This window comes from Scyliorhinus canicula, chromosome 6, assembly GCF_902713615.1.
Source record: "Scyliorhinus canicula chromosome 6, sScyCan1.1, whole genome shotgun sequence".
Classification (NCBI taxonomy): domain Eukaryota; kingdom Metazoa; phylum Chordata; class Chondrichthyes; order Carcharhiniformes; family Scyliorhinidae; genus Scyliorhinus; species Scyliorhinus canicula.
Window position 1 is genome coordinate 56,826,269 of NC_052151.1, and position 23,481 is coordinate 56,849,749.

The 23,481-nt window shown below is 46.9% G+C and overlaps 1 long non-coding RNA gene across 1 annotated transcript; it reads left to right on the forward strand.

Annotated features, from left to right (window-relative positions):
* The first annotated feature begins 1,234 nt into the window (after positions 1–1,234).
* LOC119966946 lies at positions 1,235–22,984 on the forward strand. The gene is made up of 2 exons (XR_005460877.1): positions 1,235–1,294; positions 22,844–22,984. It is a non-coding gene; the product is annotated as an uncharacterized LOC119966946 (long non-coding RNA).
* Positions 22,985–23,481: the final 497 nt, after the last annotated feature.

The window sequence follows — 23,481 nt, forward strand, 5'->3', positions numbered from 1 at the left end:
AGAATCCCGCCCTTGGAATTTATTTTGCACTGGGAAGCTGAACTCAGACATCTGGCCACCATTTTGAAAGGGCGCCCTGATCTGTAAGTGAATGTGTAGGTCCCGCACACCCCCACCTCTGGTCAGTGTCGCCCCCCACACACATGGATTCTACTCCACAGCCCCCAGTGAGGACATCACGCTTTGAAGTCCCTGGGGGTCCCCCCTCTTCAAGTCGCCCAAAGCCCCCATTTAGCATCCCTCACCTTTCCAGAACCCCCACCCATCACCCCTCCAACCTCGATTAGGCCCCTATTTACCTGTCCTGCACATCTCCACCCTTCCAACCTTTACACCCTCATTTCATGCCGTCCTCACCCTCTGACCCTTGGCAGTGCCACCCTGGTGCTCGGGCACCCACCCTTGCACTGCCACCCTGGTACCCAGGCAGTGCTCCTGCATGCTTGGCAGTGCCATCCAGGCATCTTGGCAGTGCAAGGGTAGCAGTGCCAAGGTGCCAGCTGGCAGTGCCAAGGTGTGTTCTAGTGGGAGGGCCACGGAGTCCCCCTGCACTTGCCGTGATCATGCTGGGGTCTCTAATGGTCCGGAAGACCCCCCCCGGGTGCAGTTCCGCCTGGTCCACATTTGTGTCAATCAGCACTGATCGGCGCCCGGCTGCAGCTTTCCTTTGGGGGGGGGGGGGGGGGGGGGGGGGCAATATTTTGATTAGTCTGTAAGAAACTAAAATGGTCACAAAAAGAAGTGTCACAATGTCATTTCTGGTGGAGTTATAAATCACGATAATGGAAATCGAACTGATTTAAATGGTGTAAAGGTTATTCGAAAATGCTGTTCGAAAATAACACAGGCTGACATTAATTGATTGTGTCAGAGATTATCTTCTTCTGAACAGCAGAGAAACACCACAAGAAGCTATGATCTGTAGATGCTTTATCGAGATAAACTCTGTGTTCAATTCACTGAGCACCAACTTGTATGGTATCAGTAATTCGAGGAACTCTGATAGTTTAATTATCTTGGTGATCCTAGAATGTCTGACCAGGTAAAGAAATTTAAGAAACATGGACCTTATCAAGATAAGATTTAATACTATGCTTTGAACAACAGATTCAAAGTATCATTAGACGATTGTAGCTTAGGATTTTGATAAGACAGTATGATCCTAATAATGAAGCATCATGATAACCTTGGAAACAAAGGTATAAAGATCACTGTAAATAGTGACTTGCTGCAGCAGCAGGACAACTTTTCAGTTGCTGAAGAGTACGATCAATGGAAGATGACCATTCACTGGGTGACTATATACCTCTTGTAACATATTTGTGAATAATGGGTGTATTGGATGGCTAACTGGTATTCCTACCAAACTTCACAATTATGTTGATGTTTAATTTGAAGGTTGTCTGCTTCTCGTATTCGAGCTGTTGAGAATCCTACATCTAATTTGTTTTGAAATTTAGAGTACCCAATTCATTTTTTCCAATGAAGGGACAATTTAACGTGACCAATCCACCTACTTTGCACGTCTTTGGGTTGTGGGGGCGAAACCCACACAAACACGGGGAGAATGTGCAAACTCCACACAGGGTCGAACCTGGGACCTCGGCGCCGTTAGACTGCAGTGCGCCATTGTGCTGCCCTATCCTACGTTCAAATGCCTGAATCAAGGCTGTCACTTGAATTTGAATTTGTCAAGATGCTTCCATTGTGTGAAAACACTAACAACAATGCTGAAGATACATAATCCCGTACCAGCCTTCCCGAATAGGCACCGGAATGTGGCGACTAGGGGCTTTTCACAGTAACTTCATTCGAAGCCTACTTGTGACAATAAGTGATTTAGGGGCTGGTTTAGCACACTGGGCTAAATTGCTGGCTTTTAAAGCAGACCAAGGCAGGCCAGCAGCATGGTTCAATTCCTGTACCAGCCTCCCCGAACAGGCGCCGGCTTCATTGAAGCCTATTCGTGACAATAAGCAATTTTCATTTCATTTTCATGGGTAGGATAGTATTGGTGGAGAGAATCCATAGGGTCCCTACAGTGCAGAAGGAGGCCATTCAGCCCATCGAGATCTCCAAAAGAGAACTCAATTGGCCCACTCCCCTGCCCTATCCCCATAATCCTCCTGATTGATTCCTACCAATCCACCTCACCTGCACATATTTGGACGCTAAGAGGCAATGTAGCATGTCTAACCCACATAACCTAAAAGTTTGGGTGTGGACTCTATGCTGAAAAGCTACCAATGTCCCGAGAGGAACCTACCTACCAATATCTGTAGCACTGTTGGGACAAAGACAAAGGAACTTGTGACAGGACTTCCCCATTAGTCTGTTAAATAAAAATAAATGTTTTCTTTAGCCCAGCAATGACAATGATTATCACAGTAAGAAGTCTTACAACACTAGGTTAAAGTCCAACAGGTTTGTTTCAAACACTAGCTTTCGGAGCGGGTCATCGGATTCGCCTGAGGAAGGAGCAGTGCTCCGAAAGCTAGTGATTCGAAACAAACCTGTTAGACTTTAACCTGGTGTTGTAAGACTTGTTACTGTGCTCACCCCAGTACAACGCCGGCATCTCCACATAATGATTGTCACAATTAGAGGACTCGCTTGTCTTCTAAGAAGACTAAATTTCACCAAAATGGCACACAAATTTGTGGTTGTTGAATGCCAGATCCAAGCTTTCTTTATATTTGAGGATTAAAGCAATAAATGAAATATTTCCTGAGAATGTCTAACCTTTCCTGTGGATAGTGCTTCATACAACCTACATGAACTCAAAACATGGAAAGTTTATGCATCTTATTAGCCCTTCTCCGGATTGTTTCTTTCCGTGTTGTAGTGGGTGGTCACTTGCCACTGATCCAATGTTATTTTGTCTGATAAGTAAGTGAATCAGTGGATCTTTATGGTTTTTGTTTGTCCAGGCCCATGGTGAGTGAAATGATTCCGAGCAGAATTAGTTCCATTTTTCTTCATATTATAAAAGTTTACATGATGAAGATCACGTTTTATCTCATTCCCAACCTTGCAACACCAGCCCTTCCATCCTGCAAGTCTGACACAGTGCCAGGGTGAAATGCCAGGGGGCAGTGCAGTAGCGTGCAGAGGTCTGGTGATGCCCGGGGCAAATCTTGATTGTATGCCCCAAAGACTCAAGTATAAGGCCTAATATACTGAGAAATATTATGAGAAAGGAAAACATTTTGAATATATAAACACAGATGAAACATGAAATAAACGCTTTATTCGATTTTAATATAAATCAATCAAATTTATTAAGTTCTTTTCCCCAAATGATACCTCCTGTCACAAAGCAGTAATCTTTTATATTAGCAATCACACCAAAATCAACGTAAATTAAACATGAATTAACAGGAAAATTGCAATAATATGACCGATAAATTACACATAGCAGATACAAAAACATATCTCACACATTTCTCAGTCAGCCCATTCAGCACGTATCGCATTCATTTCAGCCACAATATCCTTCAAAACGTTGAACTTCTTCAAATCAAATTCCATCTTCATTTCTCTAAAGCTTTAGCACCAAGTCTCATCAAACACCGGCATTACTTCACCCAATTTCCACAAATATAATTTTCACAGTCGACACATTTCCAGATCCCTTCTTCTTCACAAAACCCTGGTCATGTGGGGCCTGTTTTTGCACTATGCCAGTGCATAAAGGGTCCCCAAATCTAGATATAAAAGCTCTGTTCAAGATCCGAGCTCCAGCAGCTTGCAGTCAAGTCTCTGAGAATCTCCCATTTATAGGACCCTGGGCTTTAAGTATAAAGGGTAAGAGGGCAAAAGTTAAGAGGCCATGATGAATCTTTATAAAATACTGGTTCTGTCCCAAATGGGTGCCCCTGGCCCAAATGTCAAATTCTGGGCACGACAGTTTAGTAAGTTGACAGCTATAGAGAGGGTGCAGAGAAGAGTTTTAAAATGGATCAAAAGATAAAGATAAAGAATAAAGAAAACGCACCCATGGTGGCATTGCCGTTGATTTGGGAGAATTTGCGTCCTTTCTGTTCCCGCTCCAGTCGCCGAGTGCAAAGCCGCCTCTTCACCAGCGGCGACCGCGGTGCGCAGGCACGCTCCGGCCGACCGCGGTGCGCAGGCGCAATCCATTCTCTGCACGCCACTGCCCCCATCCAATGGATGCCCGGGGCCAACGCACCGTCGCCCCCCCCTCTCTGCACGCCACAGGGGCAGTGCCAGGATACTGTTCAGACATGTCCCTCTCCCCTGGAAGCTGTACTTACCTGTACACCAGTGGCTTCACCTTGTTCCTGTTTAAAATAGCTGTTGTAAACCTCGGCGACGTGATGCCACATCAGTGAGTGGGTGGTGGGGGTGGGGGGGAGTCCCAATATGGGGGGGACGATACAGCGGGGAATGATATCAGATGTATTTGCCATTTGGTACGACCCTTTGAAAGAGAATCCTACTTACGCCCACTCCCCCACCCTACCCTTTTAAATGAGGTTCCCGAGTTCCTGGGTAGAAACATCATTACGTCAATGAAAGATTAATCGCTCCCGAGTTCTTGCCGGCGAGATTCTCGGGTTTGGCCTCTCGCAGGATTTTGTGCCCTCAGCGAATGTGGGCGCAAAATCTCAATTTCTCCTTTCCCTTCCCTTCCCCCAATGGTTTCTCTCTCTGCCTGTTTTTGGAGTGGTGACTCATGTTGGATTGATGTTCCACAGGAATCCAGCCCTCTTCCAGTACCCCATTCAAAGAAGCAATGCAGGTGTGTGAGACAAAACACACATCTGTGTGAGACTGTGCAGAGACTAATTTAAGCGAGTGCATCAAAGCCACATCTGATCATGTCATCTCCCATTATACATACATTTCAACCTTCAGGAGCATGAACTGGAGCTGCTCTATTTTTAATCTCTCTGTAATCCTGTCACCGATGATGGTATAATTTAATTTCAAATAATAAATCAGAAATTATAACGCTAGTTTCAGTAATAGTAAATATAAAACTATCATCGATTGTTGTAAAAATCCATCTGGTTCACTAATTTCCTATAGGGAAGGAAATCTTCAATCTTTTCCTGATCTGACTCCAGACCCACACAGCTGACTCTTAACTGCCCTCTGAAATGACCGAGCAAACCACACTGTTCAAGGGCAATTAGGGATGGGCAACAAATGCTGGGCCAGCCGGTGTCACCCACATCCCATGAAAGAATAAAGAAAAAACAATGGAGCCGTTGAGACTAACAGTAGCAATGCTATCACCACTCTTCGATTGCCTCCCTCAATGTTATTATGGTTTCATAACAGGCAGTTCTTTTACTGTGAAGTCGCATATTTAAAGTCCCTCCCGTGATTTCAAATTCCCATCCACCCAATGGCTGAGCTAAATTTTTTTTTAAATTTTAGAGTACCCAATTATTTATTTTTTCCAATTAAGGGGCAATTTAGTGTGGCCAATTCACCTACTCTGCACATCTTTGAGTTGTGGGGGTGAGACCCACACAAACACGGGGAGAATGTGCAAACCCCACACAGACAGTGACCCGGGACCAGGATTGAACCTGGGGCGTCAGCGCTGTGAGGCAGCAGTGCTAACCGCTGCACCACCATGCTGCCAAGGCTCAGCTAAATGTCAAGGGTCATTTCTATCCGCCCCTGCCCCCTTGCCTGCACCTTTCCTTTATGTTACATCAGAATTCTTTCTGCACTGGTTGATATAATTACCCTCTCCATGCGTATTGACATATAAGCTACCAGGGCAAGTCAAAGGCTCGGAACCCTACTCTGAGCAACTCACCTGCGTAGTGACACCCAAAGCATGTCCACCATTTACAATGTACAAGTCAGGAGTGTAATGGAATGCTCTCCACTTGCCTGGATGAGTGCAGCTCCAACAATACTCAAGAAGCTCACACCATCCAGGACATAGCAGCCCGCTTAATTGCTCCCCCTTCCACAAATATTCAAACTCAACACCACCGACGAACAGTGGCAACTGTGTGAACCATCTACAAGATGCACAGCAGTAACTCACCAAGGTTCCTTGTACAGCACCTTCCAAACCCATGACCACTACCATCTAGAAGGACAAGAGCAGCAGATACCTGGGAACCCCATCACCTGGATGTTTCCTTCCACCAGCCCAACTCGGAAATATATCACCGTTCCTTCACTGTCACTGGGTCAAAATCCTGGAACTTCTTCCCTAACAACACTGGGGGTGTACCTACATCTGAATGATTGCAGTGGTTCAAGAACGTAACTCATCACCACCTTCTTAAGGGTTGTGAATCTATGGAATTCCTTGCCCAGTGAAGCAGTTGAGGCTCCTTCATTACATGTTTTTAAGGTAAAGATAGATAGTTTTTTGAAGAATAAAGGGATTAAGGGTTATGCTGTTCGGGCCGGAAAGTGGAGCTGAGTCCACAAAAGATCAGCCATGATCAAATTGAATGGCGGAGCAGGCTCGAGGGGCCAGATGGCCTACTCCTGCTCCTAGTTCTTATGTTCTTATGTTCTTATGTTCTGAAGGGCAACTAGGGATGGGCAATAAATGCTGGTCTAACCAATGAAGCCCACATCCCGTAAATTAATTTTTTTTAAAGCGTACTGTAAGTTAATTGAATTGATCCTGTTCGTACTTATGTATCAGAATTAAATGGCACTTTCTGTCATCGAATAAAACCTCACTTCAATTAGATTGACACAGCTACCACATGGTGCAGGCACACGAAAAGCAAATAGTACCATGGCCACTGTGTATAGACCTCTCTGTAACAGAGCAGGAAATATATGCAGAGGGAAAGAAAGTAAGAATGTGATGACTGACAGGAGAAGAGAGTCTCATTAAAGAAAGCGACCTGGACCAATTTCTGTGTCTAATTGAAAAAGGCTCGTTCTCGGCATGTGCTGATAGTTGTGGGCATGGTCTGTCATCCTGTTGCTGTAGTTTGGGATTTACAGTCTGCTCCTCTTCCAACTTGAAATTGTTTTCTGCACTCGGAGCATATAAATTATCCAATAATTTGAAACAGTAAATTTAAACAACAGAACAAAATGAGATGTGAAGAGGGCAAAATTTTGAATGATCCCATCGTTTTGGATCAGCTGAACTTGTGCATGAAAAGCAGGCTGGACTTGAGTCCACTCGGCTGAAATTTCAGAAACAAGGTGGCTTTACTGTTTTAATGGAGGAGATGTCTGCACATTATGTTCAACAAAAGAGACAGAATACAAAGAGCCAGTAACACTGCCCATATTGACCCAGCACAGACTGCTTTCGTTTTCATAGCAATGCGATAGGCCGAATCTTCCGTGGAGCAGGAACCACCATCGGATTAACACACTGCTCCTGCACTGGACACTACCCGTCTCTCCCAGATTTACAAACTAGGCCTCTCTGTTGGGAATGCGCTCCCTCGTCATGCAGGAGCCTTAGGGGCAACCAAGCCATGTCCTCCTTTTTCGGCTCTGGCTGTCGTATTCTGGCTGGTTTAGATGACCCAAAGTCACTTTCAGAGGTGGATGGGGGTGGGGGGTAGAGTGGGTCGGGGGGAGGTCAGGAGATCGTGGTGTAGTCGCGGCATCAAGGGGTAATCTGATCAACGGTAGTAGTTGGGAGTTCAGGGGTTAGTTAGGTCGGCGGTAGTCAGGGGCGTGGTGGGGGTAGTGCGTGTCAGCAAGGTAATCGGGGTGTCATCAAGTCTGTGGAACATAATCGGGAGTTTGGTGGGGGGTAGTCGGAGTATCAGGAGTAGGCAGGCCTGGGGTAGTTGGGTTGTGGGATTAGTCAGCGGGGTCAGTGGGGAGAGTTGGAGGCGGGGAGGGGGGAGTCAGAAGGTCAGTTGTATAGTTACCCAGGAGTCACAACTGGTTTTAATCCTTCTGACTTCTCTTAACTTTCCTTACTTTTTCTGGAACCATCCAAACTCTCCACAACTTTAATTCAGAGCTTCAAAAGGTTCCACATATATGACAGCTGTCCATTGAAAGTCCAATCAGTTCCAAGGGATCCACAGTGGATCCTGGGGGGGTCCTCCAGGACTTGACCATTCACAGATCGGTAATTCTGGGGAATAACTCCATTCTGCCCCTCTAATATGATGTTACTTTGTGAAATTTAGGTGACATAAGGAGTTGTTATCACATTGCTTCAGCTCTGTACTGCCTTCAGTATAACTTCAATCATTCAAAAACAAAGCACGAAGAGTAGCCAAAACTTCACTGCAATGCCTGGCAATTTTGGAAATTTATTTCCAATCATTTTAATGTCCAATGTCTACACAAAGCTGACCTCACCAGCAGCTCTTATTTAATGTTTGAGATTTAACCAGGACTTGGATGATGGTGGGACACAAGCTGCACAAGTTCGGAAGTCTGCTTTCCCCGTCAGGGTGATGTGAATCAACTAGTTGTGAATCAGGATTTAGGTACATAAGAATAGAAGAGCTACTCAAACCGACTCGACTGTTCAATTGAATCATGGCTGATTGGTATCTTTGCTCTGTAAGCTAGATATCCCTATCGAACAATGAGCTAATTGTGCTGAAAACAGTGGCAGACTCAAACTCACCTTTCTTGATTTCCGAGGGAGCTTTTCCAGAATTTCTTGCCCCCTCAGAATTCTGACCAGGCAGGAAAACAGTGGAAAGCCGGAGGGAACAGGGAATTCGATGGGAGTCCCAAAACGGCAATCATGCCGACGGGGTTTCCTGTTGATATGGTTCCCGCTCCCCGCCGATGATCCCGTATTGGGGTTCGCACCGTGAAATGTTAGGAATGCCTTTGCCATATGTTTGACTGTCACTAGCAGGCCTCTCTGCACTATTATCCCTCCCTATATAAGGATTTCCCACGCCTTGCCGGTGTGGCGTCGTGCTGGCAGGATTTACAACACCATTTGGGAAGTTGGCAAATGGTCCGCGCCAGGTAAGTCCAGCCCCTAGGTGGGAGTGTGGTAGTCACCACTGATGTATATATTAGGTGATTTGTGGTAAGGCCCTGTATTACAGGTACGGGGGTAGTTCCCTGCCTGCTGTCTCCGCCCAGTAGGCAGAGTATAAATGTGTGTGCACCCTGTACAGCCCCCATTTCGCCAGCTGCTGTGGGAGGCCACACATCCTAGTGTATTAAAGCCTCGATTATATTCAATTCTCGTCTTTGTGTAATTGATCGTGCATCAATTTAATACATTAAAGTTCTCAGAAGATGGACCTCCGCATCAAGCCGGATCACCTGCAGCTGCATCCGCAATCAGGCAACGCCAAAAAGGACTTTGAACATTGGCTAGTCTGTTTCGAAGCGTACATCAGGTCTGCACCAGACCCAATTCCAGACGATCAGAAGATTCAGATCCTCTACACGCAGCTGAGTTCCAGCGTGTTTCCGCTTATCCAGGACACGACGGCCTACGATGACGCCACGGCGCTACTGAAAGAAAACTACGCTCAGCAGACTAACATGCTTTACACCAGACACATCCCCTCCACTTGTAGTCAACTCCCTGATGAGTCAGTAGAAGGTTTCTGGCGTGCTCTAATCCCCCTAGTCAGAGACTGTGACTGTCAGGCCGTAACGGCCACGGAACACTTGAACTTGCTAATGAGGGACGCTTTTTTTACAGGGATAGGGTCAGATTACATCTACCAGCACCTTTTAGAAGGGGCCACGCTCGACCTCGCGGCAACCAAAAAGCTTGTGCTCTCACTGACGATCACCTCACGCAACATCCAGGACTACACCCCCGGCCGCATGGCCCCCTTCTACGCATTGTGGACTCCGCAGATGGCCGCCCCATCGGGGACCCCACTCAGCCAACCTCACGCCTGTTCGTGCGCCCGCCAACCAACCCTGAGGGCCCCAGATGTTATTTCTGTGGGGAGCCAAAACATCCCCGACAATGCTTCCCGGCCCGGAGCGCCCTTTGTAAGGCCTGCGGCAAGAAGGGGCACTTTGCTGTGGTGTGCCAGGCCCACTCAGTCGCCGCTATTGTTCCGTCCCCCAGCGTATGGCCAACACGGCCGCCATCTTTCCCTCCTTGGAAAACGCATGGCCAGTGGGCGCCGCCATCTTCCCCTCCTCAAACCATGTGCGGCCTGTGAGCGCCGCCATCTTGTTCAACCCCCACCACGTGCGACCCGTGGGTGCCACCATCTTGTTCAACCCCCACCACGTGCAACCCGTGGGCGCCGCCATCGTACCAGGACCCATGCCCCCCCGGGCACCCAATCGCCTTCCACCATCGACGACCAGCCACGTCTCACCTCGGTCACGATTGACCAGTCTTGCCCACACAACCTAGCAACTGCCTCTACAAACGTGAAAATCGATGGGCATGAGATCTCCTGCCGGCTGGACTCCTGGAGCACCAAGAGCTTCATTCATCCCGATATGGTAAGGCGCTGCTCCCTCGCGGTACACCCCGCCAATCAGAGAATCTCCCTGACCTCCGGATCTCACTCCATGGTGATCCATGGGTCCAGGGCGTTTACCGGCTTCTGCCTCTACGTCCTCCCCAACCTCTGTGCTGCCCTACTACTTGGCCTGGACTTCCAGTGCAACCTCCAGAGCCTAACACTGAAATTTGGTGGGCCCCTACCACCCCTCACTGTGTGCGGCCTCACAACCCTAAAGGTCGACCCACCTTCCCTATTTGCAAACTTAACCCCGGATTGCAAACCCATCGCCACCAGGAGCAAACGGTACAGCACCCAGGACAGAACCTTCATCACGTCCGAGGTCCAGCAGCTGCTTCGGGAGGGCATCATCGAGGCCAGCAACAGTCCCTGGAGAGCCCAAGTGGTAATGGTGAAAACTGGGGAGAAACACAGAATGGTTGTGGACTACAGCCAGACCATCAATCGGTACACGCAGCTCGACGCGTACCCCCTCCCACACATATCTGATATGGTCAATCAGATTGCACAGTACCAGGTCTTCTCAACTGTGGACCTAAAATCCGCTTACCACCAGCTCCCCATCCGTAAGGCGGACTGCCCATGCACTGCCTTCGAGGCAGATGGCCGCCTCTACCATTTTCTCAGGGTTCCCTTTGGCGTCACCAACTTGGTCTTGGTTTTCCAACGGGAAATGGACCGACTGGTCGAACGGATCCAAACGGATCATTCCGGGCAGTACCCTGGCACTACCCCTGGCACTGCCCCCTGGCACTGCCGGGGGCGGGGGATGTTTACATTTAGGAGGCCCATGGGAGTTTCTCAGGGGAGAGTGGAGGGGGAGTTCTGTGTCTGTGGGGAATTCCTGGCGGGGAGTCTGCCAGCATGACATGGTGGGACCCCTGCTTAAGTTTTTTTCGAAGTGTTTGAAAATGGGGTGGGAAAATCCAGCAAGGCAGGTGGCGGGCTTGTGTCTGCTTTTCCCACCGGACGCAAAACTTAGAAAAAAATAGAAAAATGCCACCCAGTGTATCAGATTGTTCGATGATCTCTTGCTAACGAGTGTGATTGTCCATCTAAGAAACTTTGCATTATTGGTCATGGGTTCTGTGTGTTCATGTATGACTGATGAGCCCGATCCTAGAGCTGCACCTTTGCCTGCACAGTTGTCAGCAGGAGGGGGGTCGGTCTTCTGCATATGGGCAGCACAGTAGCACAGTGGTTCGCACTGTTAGCATTCACAGCTCCAGGGTCCCAGGTTCAATTCCCGGCTTGAGTCACTGTCTGTGTGGAGTCTGCATGTTCTCTCCGTGTCTGCATGGGTTTCCTCCGGGTGCTTCCTCCCACAGTCCAAAGATGTGCAGGTTAGGTGGGTTGGCCATGCTAAATTGCCCTTAGAGTCCAAAAAAGTTGGGTGAGGTTACTGGGTTATGGGGATAGGGTGGAGGTGTGGATTTAAGTAGAGTGCTCTGATCAAGGGCCGGTGCAGACCCGATGGGCTGTACGGCCTCCTTCCGCAAATTCTATGATTCCTTTCTCAGGCTCCTTTTCCAGACTTCCTTTTGCCATCGGGTGTTCTTGAAGAATTGTGTCCCTTCAATCTGCAGGTTCCTTCAAGTGGGCCTTTTCTAAATAAAGGTCTCCCAGGCATTGACATCTATTTTGCATTTCTTAAGGTAAACCTTCAGGGTGCCTATCCCTAATCCTTTGGCCTCCTCTTGTTTGGGAGCCTTCCTTAAGATGGCCAAAGATTTGTTTTGGCAGTCGGGATTCTGACATCCTAGGTATATGGCCGGCCCTGTGGAGTTGGTTTCAGATGATCATGGCCCCGATGCTGGTGCTCTTGACTCCTTCGAGGACCCTGATATTAGTACCAATTCCTCCCAGCTGATGCAGGGAATCTATTTCAGGCAGCATTGATAGTACCTCTCCAGGGCCTTGAGGTGCCACCTGTACCAAGTCCAGGTTTCTGAGCCGTATAGAAGAATTGGGAGGATGCCTTGTACACGAGGATCTTGGTGTCAGAACGGATGTTGCAGTTATCAAAGGCTCTCGTACTCAGGCATCTGAGGGAGGTATTCGCGGATTCGATACCATGTTGGATCTCCACATCAATGTCAGCCATAGATGATAGGTGGTTTCCCAGATAGGGGAAATGTTCCACATTGGGGAGAGTTTCTCCGATGATCCGAGTGGAGAGAGAGACCAGAATCTTCCCCCGGGTGGGTTGGTAAAGAACTTGAGTCTTCTTGAGAATGAGGTTGAGACCCATTCTTTGGTATCGAATGTCAAGCATGTTTTGGAGATTCTCTTCGGAGAGACTGGAGATAGTGATGTCATCCACATACGTAAACTTCACGAACGATGCCAGTGTCGTTTTCTTCTTGGATTTCAACCGGTTGAGGTTTAAACGTTTCCATCCACAGGAATGCTTGTTCTTGACAAGGTGAAGGTTGGAGGTGGTGAAGATGGAGAAAAGGCTGGATGCGATGACACGTCACTTGATTCCAGTTTTGAGCTCAACATTTTCTATCGTATTTCCATCGATGAGGACTGACTGTCGCCGACAGTGGAGGAGTCAGAACATGTTGATGAATTTCTCTGGACAGCTGACATTTGACAGGGTCTTCCATAGCACTTTCTGATTGACTGGATCAAAAGCCTTCATCAGACCGAAGAAAGCCATGTAAAGTGGTTGATGTGCTACTTGTATTTCTCTTGAAGTTGCTGAGCAGTGAAAATCATGTCTGCTGTTCCACTGTTTGGTCGGAAGCCGCACTGGCTTTCCGGAAGGATTTCAGAGACTGGGAGAAGGCAGCTAGCGAGGATTCAGTCAGTGATCTTCCCAGAGATTGAGAGTGTGGAGATTCCTCGGCATTTCCCATAGTTAACTTTGTCTCCTTATGGGCAGCACAGTGGCACAGTGGTTCGCACTGTTGCCACACATCGAAGTCCCAGGTTCGATCCCGGCTCTGGGTCACTGTCCGTGTGGAGTTAGGACATTCTCCCCGTGTTTGCGCGGGTTTCGCCCCCACAATCCAAAGATGTTCAGGGCAGGTGGATTGGCCACGCTAAATTGCCCCTCAATTGGATAAAATGAATTGGCTACTCTAAATTTAAAATGGTGGTGATGACGGAATCCCTGATGTTGGCAGGAATTTCCTCTCTGTCCCAGATTTTCAGGAACAGCTGATGGAGATGACAGGTGATCCCTTCTCCTCCAAGTTTGAAAATCTTTACTGAGATCCCGTCCACTCCACGGCTTTTCCATTCTTCACGTGTTTAATAGCGGCTTTGACTTCCGCTGTGCTTGATGGGGAGTTGGGGGATTTCCTCAAACATGTCCTCATTTGCGGTTGCATCACAGTTTAGGAGTTCTTTGAAGTGTTCTCTCCATCAACGGCTGATATTTTCTGTCTCTCTCATCCTTACTCTGCCCTGGTTTGAGGTCCAGGCTTTTGTGTCCGTATATCACCTTTGTGCCACTGAAGAAGCCCAGGGTGTCGTGCTTGACAGTTGCAGCTCTTTAGCTTTCGTAGTCCACCATTGGTTCTTGATTTCCCTCGTTCTTCTTTGTTCCTCAACCTTGGCTGATTGATGAGTTCTCCGCTTTGCCTTTCTGGTTATTAGTTTTGCCGATCGTGGGGAGCTTTCCTCTTCTTGTCGATGAGGTCTTGGATGATGCTTTCATTCTCGTCACACCAGTCTTGGTATTTCCTGGTCTTTTAGCCACTGGTTTATTCGCAGCTTCAGATGATGACTGTCTTCAGCTCTTTCCAGGTTTCCTCCACTTCGTTAGACTGGACACTTTGGGGATTTTGGAGAAGACATTGTTGGAAGTTCTCGAACATGCTTGGCTCATGAAGCTGCTCAACATTGATCTTTTTTCTGAGCTGATCCTTCATCTTCCGTTGCTTCTGGTGGAGTTTGATGGACATAGAGGAGCAGAGGAACAAGTGGTCTTTCTACCATTCATCTGCACTGGTCATTGCTTTGGTAATGAGGGCATTCTTTTGGTCTTGGGATTGGATGATGATGAAGTTGATCATGTGCCAATGCTTTGATTGTGGATGTCTCGACAAAGTCTTGAACTTGTCTTTTTGGTGAACAGTGTGTTAGTAATGACATTCTGGTGTTCCGCGCTAGTGAGCATGAGATGTCTGTTGGACTTGCAATTCCTTCCTACTCCTTCCATTCCGAGGAGTCCTTCCTAGAGTTGGGAGTCGTTTCCAATCCTGGCATTGAAGTCCCCAAAGAGTATGGTGTCCAGGGTGGAGGAGAAGCCTTCTTTGGACTCATCTTTGGCATCAAGGTGAATGAGGAACAAGTCACCTGAGGAAGGAGCAGTGCTCCGAAAGCTAGTGTTTGAAACAAACATGTTGGACTTTAACTTGGTGTTGTAAGACTTCTTACTGTAAAAATATGTCACTCAGTTTGCTTTATGTCTGAGGAAGCATGCTATGAGGGCCACTGTCACGGATTAGAAATCCCATTCGAAAAATTCCCTATCATTGTTACATTGTTGCCACCCAACAATGCATTCTACTGAGGGTGTGTTAAAGGTGATGTCTTCTGTCTTGTATGATTCAGTATTTTTCTTGTTGCTAACTCATCCAGCTGAGGTCGAGGGACTTACATTGTGGATAAATTGGATTATTTTTAAAGCATCTCACATTTTCATGCGCTTTAATTATTATTTTCATTTCCTATACAGTATATGCAGAGTCAATTGGTAAAGAACTATTTTAAACAACAAATACACCTTGGCTTTATATAGCACTTTATAGAGTCCCTTATACAGCAAGGGTGGCACAGTGATTAGCACTGCTGCCTCACAGCATCAGGGACCCGGGTTTAAGTTCGACCTTGGACCACTTCTGTGTGGAGTTTGCATGTTCTCCCTGTGTCTGAGTGGGTTTCCTCCCACACTCCAAAGATGTTCAGGTTAGGTGGATTGGCCATGCTAAAATTGCCCCTTTGTGTCCCGAGATGTGCAGTTAGGTGAGGTTACGGGGATAGCTCAGGGGACTGGGCCTGGGTAGGGTGTTCTTTCAGTGGGGGGTCCAAACCTGATGGGTTGAATGGTCTCCTTCTGTTGTGAATCTAAAAACAGGGCCAGCTTTACTGTAGTAAACGCTCCAAGTTAAACAAAAGTTGTCACCGAACCACTAAATGCGATGTTTGGGCAGATAACCAAAAGCTTAAAGAGGGTCAGAGAAATTGTTTTAAGTAGTGCCTTAGAGAAAGACAGTAAATTTAGAAATGAGATGGACAACTTTAGGGAGGGATTTCTGGAGAGTAGCGCCTTGGCCTGGGCAGTTGAAGGCATGACTCCCAGTGGTGGATTGATTAAAATCAGGAAAGTGCAAGAAGCCAAAATCGATGGAGTGCAGTTATCCAGAGGACTGTAGAGCTGGAGGAGGTTGCAGATACAGGGAGGGGTGAGTCCATGCAGTAATCTCAAAGCAAGGATGATTTATAATTCAGACCAGGAGTCACCACAGGTCAGCAATTGGAAGGGCTGTTGTTGGGTTTTTCCTCCATTTCCTCCTCAGCTCTTGCCACCCTGCGAAATCTCATCATCATCTTTCACTGTCATCTTTTTCAAGAAAGCATTTCCCTGGGAAGGAATTGAAATTTGTTCCAGACTTTTGTTTGAAAATAACTGGTGTATAATCTTAAATTTTCCTCAAAACCTATTGAAAATGTTTGGATCCTGGTCAAAAATGGGCGATGTGGTTTTGTGCATAAGGTCTGTTTGATGAATGTTCTGCATGCGGAACTGTCTCACACTGTATCATAGAGATGTGCTTCCGCCCATCAAGCTTAGTTTCAATTTTGATCAGCGTTTTGGAGAGTTCCTAACCTTCTTACCACCTTCCTCTCAATGCAGCCTCCCACTTCACACAGTCACAGAATTGTTACAGAGCAAAATGAGGCAATTCGGCTCACTGTGTCTGCAGTGGCTCTCCAATTGAGTACCATGCTGTGCCCCCTCGTTCATGATCCTCTTACGAGAGGGAACAATTTCTCCCCATTTATTCTGTCCAGCTCCCTCATGATTTTGAACATCTCTATCAAATCTCCTCTCAGCCTTCTTTCCCAGGAGAACAGGTCCAACCTCTCTAATCTATCCTCATAGCTGAAGGTTCTCATCCCTGGAACCTTCTTGTAAACCTCTTCTACCCTCTTTGCAATAAGTTCACATCCTTCCGATAGTGTAGCACCCAAAACTGTGTACAGCACTCCAGTGGGATCTAATTAATGTCTTGTCTAAGTTCAGAACAATCTCCTTGCTCTTGTACTCTATGCTCCTATGAATAAAGCCTAGAATACTATATGCTTTATTAACTGCTCCCTCCACCTGTCCCTTTAATGATTTATGCACATATAAACCCGGGTCTTTCTGTTCCTTCACACCGTTTACAATTGTACCCTTTGTTTTATATTGTCTCTCCATGTTCTTCCAAACAAAATTAATTACCTCTCACTTTTCTGCATTGAACTTCATCTGCCACCTATCTGCCCACTCCACCAACTTGTCTGGGTCATTTTGAAGTTTCACACTGTCTTCCTCACAGTTTACTTTGAAATATTGAATTATCTGCAAAATTTGAAATTACCCTCAGCACACCAAGATCTAGATAATTAATATTTATCAGGAGAAACAATATCGACGATCCCTGGGGAATTCCTTCCTCAAGTCAAAATATATTCATTAATGTAATCTTTATTGTCACAAGTAGGCTTACATTAACACTGCAATGAACTTACTGTGAAAATCCTCTAGTCGCCACATTCCGGCACCTGTTTCGGATATACTGAGGGAGAATTCAGAATGTCCAATTCACCGAGCAAGCACGTCTTTCAAGACTTGGGGAGGAAACAAGAGCGCCCAGAGGAAGGCCAAGCAGACATGAGGAGAACGTGTAGACTCCGCATCGACAGTGACCCAAGCCAGGAATTGAACCTGGGTCCCTGATGCTGTGAAGAGACAGTGCTAACCACTGTGCTATCGTGCCGCCATTAACCATTACTTGCAGTTTTCAGCATCCAACAGTGTGACCATAAGAAATCCCTTCTCCATCGCTATCTTGCTCAGTCTATTTCTGGAATGTACGGAATGATTTACCAATACTGAAGTGAATCAGTTCTCATTAGAACGGATGGCATATTCACTTTCCTGTATGGCTGATCAGTTTCAAAAACTGTAACAATGAGAGGAGCGTAGCTTTCTCCTGGTGATCACTGTTCTCTGGTTTGGGCATTTCAGTAACTGGTCATCTATATTCATTGTATTTTGATGTCTCTTTCAATCTATTCTGATTCCTTGACTGCCTCAATTTTTCCACTTTCTCTGATGTGTGCCTATTTGATCTCAGCAAACAGATATAAGAAAAATAGATTTGTGACAGGGATGACGCATCACCTTAGCTATGACGATAGTTTATATCTTTGCACCACAAAATCAAGCTTAAATGTCTCCACTACTTTCCTGTCCCCAAAGGATATGGTGTAATTGTGTTACAAATGCATCAGGCATGAAGTTTACAGAACACGTTGCGAAAAATATGCGTGTTGCAAACCAAATTGCCCCTCTCTAACCAACTTTACCAACGGCACAGGACTCGAGGTTTAACTGTTTGTTCATGGGATGTGGATCCTATAGCCAATGCCAATCCCTGATTGGCATTGAAAAGATGTTGGCGAGGTGCCTTCTTGAACTGCTGTAGTCAGTGTGGCACAGTAAACTCACCTGGAACACCACCACCTACAGCAGGGTTTCCCAAACCTTTCCAGCCGTGGAATCCTTTTGACCTTCCAAAACTACTGAAGGAACTCCTGAGAAACATCCTTATTATATCGAAGAATTAAACTGTAAAAATTGATTACTATTGCGCAATAGGTACAAACATACAAAATCAAACTTCCAAAGATATTTCTATGTCTTATATGTATACATTTATTATAATCAAAAAATCCATTATTCATCAAATACTTCCAAGTCTTACCTTTGTTTTGTGACTTTTAATCGGAGCACCCACCCACACACACACTCTCACCCACATCCACTCTCACCCTCATCCACTCTCAACTAACCCACCACCACTCTCACCCTCACCCGCTCTCCCCCAAACCCATGCCCACACTCACATTCTCATCCTCACCTGCTCTCACCCTCACCCACCCTTGCCCCAACCCACCATCACCCACTGTTTCCCATTCTCACCCACGCTCACTCTCCCTCACCAACTCTCGCTCTTACCCAACCCAAACCCACTTGTATCTTTGCGCAGTGTTCCACACAAACACCCCTGATTTCATGCCTCCTGTTTCTTGCAGACTACTATTGCAGTCTCCAGCCTGATGCTAAACACACACTGCCCCCCCCCCCCACCTTCCACAGACTGATAAACGTATGGGGATCTGACAAAACAATAAAATCCTCCTTCTCTTAACCCACCTCCATGACAATGTGACACAAATGGGACGAAATTCGCCGATCGCTGACGCTGAAATTGCGTTCACCGATCGGCCGGATAATCCCCATTTACGCCAGAATCAGGGGTGGTGCCTTTATTGCTATGCTCCGCCCCCTCAAAAACGGCATACTCGGGGAATACGCCGCACACCGTATTGACGTCCTCAGGACATCACCTGAGGCCTTCCCCCGATGGGCCGAGTCCCCGATGGCGTGGGACACCATTTGGGGATCTCACGTGGCGGCTGCAGACTGAGTCCAGCACCGCCACAGTCGGGGGGGGGGGGGGGGGGGAGGGGGGACCGTTCCGCTGGCAGGGGGGCTTCGGAGGGGGCCGGGGAGGCTGGTTACAGGGGCAGTTTTTGACAGGCCGGGTCTGCAGCGGCCGACGCCATGATGCACGGCATGGCCGTCGCAGCTCACTGCCGTGCACATGCGCGGCCATGGACCCGACCATTCTCTGGTTAGAGGTCAGTAAAGAGGCAGCAACTAAAGCCAGTAAGGTACTGGATAATAAACCCAATGTGACTAAGGGGAAGAGTAGACAGGGAAGAGATGATGAACGCAAAGGGACAGGTGGTCTGAGGTGCATTTGTTTTAAAGCAAGAAGTGTAGTAGGTAAGGCAGATGAACTTAGGGCTTGGATCAGTACCTGGGAATATGATGCTATTGGTATTACTGAGACTTGGTTGAGGGATGGGCAAGACTGGCAACTAAATATCCCAGGGTATAGATGCTCCAGGAGGGATAGAGAGGGAGGTAAAAGGGGTGGAGGAGTTGCATTACTGGTCAGAGATGATATCACAGTCGTGATTAAGGAGGGCACGATGGGGGATTCGAGCACTGAGGCAATATGGATAGAGCTAAGAAATAGGAAGGGTGCAGTAACATTGTTGGGACTTTACTATAGGCCTCCCAAAAGCGAGCGTGAAGTAGAAGTACAAATATGTAGACAGATTATAGAACAATGTAGGAGCAATAGGCTGGTTGTGATGGGAGATTGTAACTTCCCCAACATTGAATGAGACTCATGTAGTGTTGGAGGCGTAGATGGAGCAGAATTTGTAAGGAGCATCCAGGAGAGTTTTTTTAGAGCAGTATGTAAATAGTCCAACTCGGGAAGGGGCCATACTGGACCTGGTATTGGGGAATGATCCCGGCCAGATGGTTGACATTTCAGTCGGTGATTACTTTGGGAATAGCGATCACAATTCCATAAGTTTTAGAATACGCATGGACAAAGACGAGAGTGGTCCGAAAGGAAGAGTGCTAAATTGGGGAAAGGCCAACTCTAACAAAATTCGGCAGGAGCTCGGGAATGTGGATTGGGAGCAGCTGTTTAAAGGTAAATCCACATTTGAAATGTGGGAGTCTTTTAAGGAAAGGTTGATTAGTGTGCAGGACAGACATGTTCCTGTGAAAGTGAGAGATAGTAATGGCACGATTAGGGAACCATGGATGATGGGTGGAATTGCAAGATGAGCTAAGATGAAAAAGGAAGCATACGAAAGATCGAGGCGACTCAAAACTGATGACGCTTTGGAGGAATATCGGGAAAGTAGGACAAATCTAAAACGGGCAATAAAGAGGGCTAAAAGGGGTCATGAAATATCTTTGGCTAACAGGGTTAAGAAAACTCCCAAAGCCTTTTATTCGTATATAAGGAACAAGAGGGTAACCAGAGAAAGGATTGGCCCACTCAAAGACAAAAGAGGGAATTTATGCGTGGAGTCAGAGGAAATGAGTGAGCTTCTTAATGAGTACTTTGCATTGGTATTCACCAAGGAGAGGGACATGATGGATGTTGAGGCTAGGGACGGATGTTTAAATACTCTAGGTCATGTCGCCATAAGGAAGGGGGTGGTTTTGGGTATTCTAAAAGGCATTAAGGTGGACAAGTCCCCAGGACCGGATGGGATCTATCCCAGGTTACTGAGGGAAGTGAGGGATGAAATAGCTGGGGCCTTAACAGATATCTTTGCAGCATCCTTGAGCATGGGTGAGGTCCCGGAGGACTGGAGAATTGCTAATGTTGTCCCTTTGTTTAAGAAGGGTAGCAGGGATAATCCAGGGAATTATACACCTGTGAGCTTGACGTCAGTGGTAGGCAAACTGTTGGAGAAGATACTGAGGGATAGGATCTATTCACATTTGGAAGAAAATAGACTTATCAGTGATAGGCAGCATGGTTTTGTGCAGGGAAGGTCATGTCTTACAAACCTAATATAATTCTTTGAGGAAGTGACAACGTTAATTGATGAGGGAAGGGCTGTAGATGTCATATACATGGACTTCAGTAAAGCGTTTGATAAAGTTTCCCATGACAGGTTGATGGAAAAAGTGAAGACGTATGGGGTTCAGGGTGTACTAGCTAGATGGATAAAGAACTGGCTGGGCAACAGGAGACAGAGAGTAGTGGTGGAAGGGAGTGCCTCAAAATGGAGAAAGTTGACTAGTGGTGTTCCACAGGGATCCGTGCATCGGACGGGGTATTGAGTACAAGAGTCGGCAGGTCATGTTGCAGTTGTATCGAACTTTGGTTAGGCCACATTTGGAATACTACGTGCAGTTCTGGTAGCCACATTACCAGAAGGATGTGGATGCTTTAGAGAGGGTGCAGAGGAGGTTCACCAGGATGTTTGTGATATACATAAATGATCTGGACAAAGGTATAAGTGGTCTGATGAGCAAGTTTGCAGATGATACTAAGATTGGTGGAGTTGCAGATAGCGAGGCAGACAGTCAGAGAATACAGCAAAATATAGATAGATTGGAGAGTTAGGCAGAGAAATGGCAGATGGAGTTCGATCCAGGCAAATGCGAGGTGATACATTTTGGAAGATCTAACTCAAGAGCAGACTATATGGTCAATGGAAGAGTTCTGGGGAAATTTGATGTACAGAGAGATCTGGGAGTTCAGGTCCATTGTACCCTGAAGTGGTCAGCGCAGGTCGATAGAGTGGTCAAGAAGGCATACAGCATGCTTGCCTTCATCGGACGGGGTATTGAGTACAAGAGTCGGCAGGTCATGTTACAGTTGTATAGGACTTTGGTTAGGCCACATTTGGAATACTGCGTGCAGTTCTGGTCGCCACATTACCAGAAGGATGTGGATGCTTTAGAGAGGGTACAGAGGAGGTTCACCAGGATGTTGCCTGGTATAGAGGGTGCTAGCTATGAAGAACGGTTGAGTAGATTAGGATTGTTTTCGTTGGAAAGACGGAGGTTGAGGGGAGACCTGATGAGGTCTAAAAAATTATGAGAGGTATGGACAGGGTAGATAGCAACAAGATTTTTCCAAGAGTGGGGGTGTCAATTACAAGGGGTCACGATTTCAAGGTGGGAGGGGAAAAGTTTAAGGGAAATGTGTGTGGAAAATTTTTTATGCAGAGGGTTGTGGGTGCCTGGAATGCTTTACCAGCGGAGGTGGTAGAGGCAGGTACGATATCATCATTTAAGATGCATCTGGACAGATATATGAACATAGAACATAGAACAGTACAGCACAGAACAGGCCCTTCGGCCCTCGATGTTGTGCCGAGCCATGATCACCCTACTCAAACCCACGTATGCACCCTATACCCGTAACCCAACAACCCCCCCCCCAACCTTACTTTTTTAGGACACTACGGGCAATTTAGCATGGCCAATCCACCTAACCCGCACATCTTTGGACTGTGGGAGGAAACCGGAGCACCCGGAGGAAACCCACGCACACACGGGGAGGACGTGCAGACTCCGCACAGACAGTGACCCAGCCGGGAATCGAACCTGGGACCCTGGAGCTGTGAAGCATTTATGCTAACCACCATGCTACCGTGTAACGGGTGGGGAACAGAGAGAAGTAGACCTTGGAAAATAGGCAACAGGTTTGGATAAAGGATCTGGATCGGCGCAGGCTGGGAGGGCCGGAGGGCCTGTTCCTGTGCTGTAATTTTCTTTGTTCTTTGTTCTTTGGATATAGGTCGGACGGAGGTTTGGACACAGCCGCAGGATCGGAGAATCCAGCCCATGGTCTGTCTTCAGATAAGAATGCAAGTCAATTATCCTTAACTTTAAACTTTTCCTTTGATCTGGAAGGCAAATGGATACTTTAAAACATTAATCTTGTTTCCAAATTGCCTTCAAATCTTTCTCTGATCTGGGGTAACAAAGTGAATAATTTAAACCCCTCAATTAATATCCCAATTTCAAACCCTAACTCAAGTGCCTCACAGTCATCTCCACAAGAAATATTGAGGAAGGCCACTATTACCCAAGGAGTGCATAACTCCCACCAACTCAACAGGACTGGCCCCTTTATCTGCAACTCCAGTTCTGTTTGCTAAGCCCTTCAGACCAGGTTATCTATTAACTATCCTACATTGTAGTACCCAAACTAGCATAATTATATCCACCAAAGCAGACTATCCTAAAACATGACAAACATAAAAATACTCGGGCTTGTAACAATCTGAACACTGTGCAATCAAGAGTGAACACCTCGACTTCCAATCTTATGATAGAGGGAAGGTAATTGATCTCACAGCTGCAAATGGTAGAGCTGAGGACACAGCTCTGAGGGATTCCCATAGCAATGCCGTAGGGCTGAGGTCGCAATAA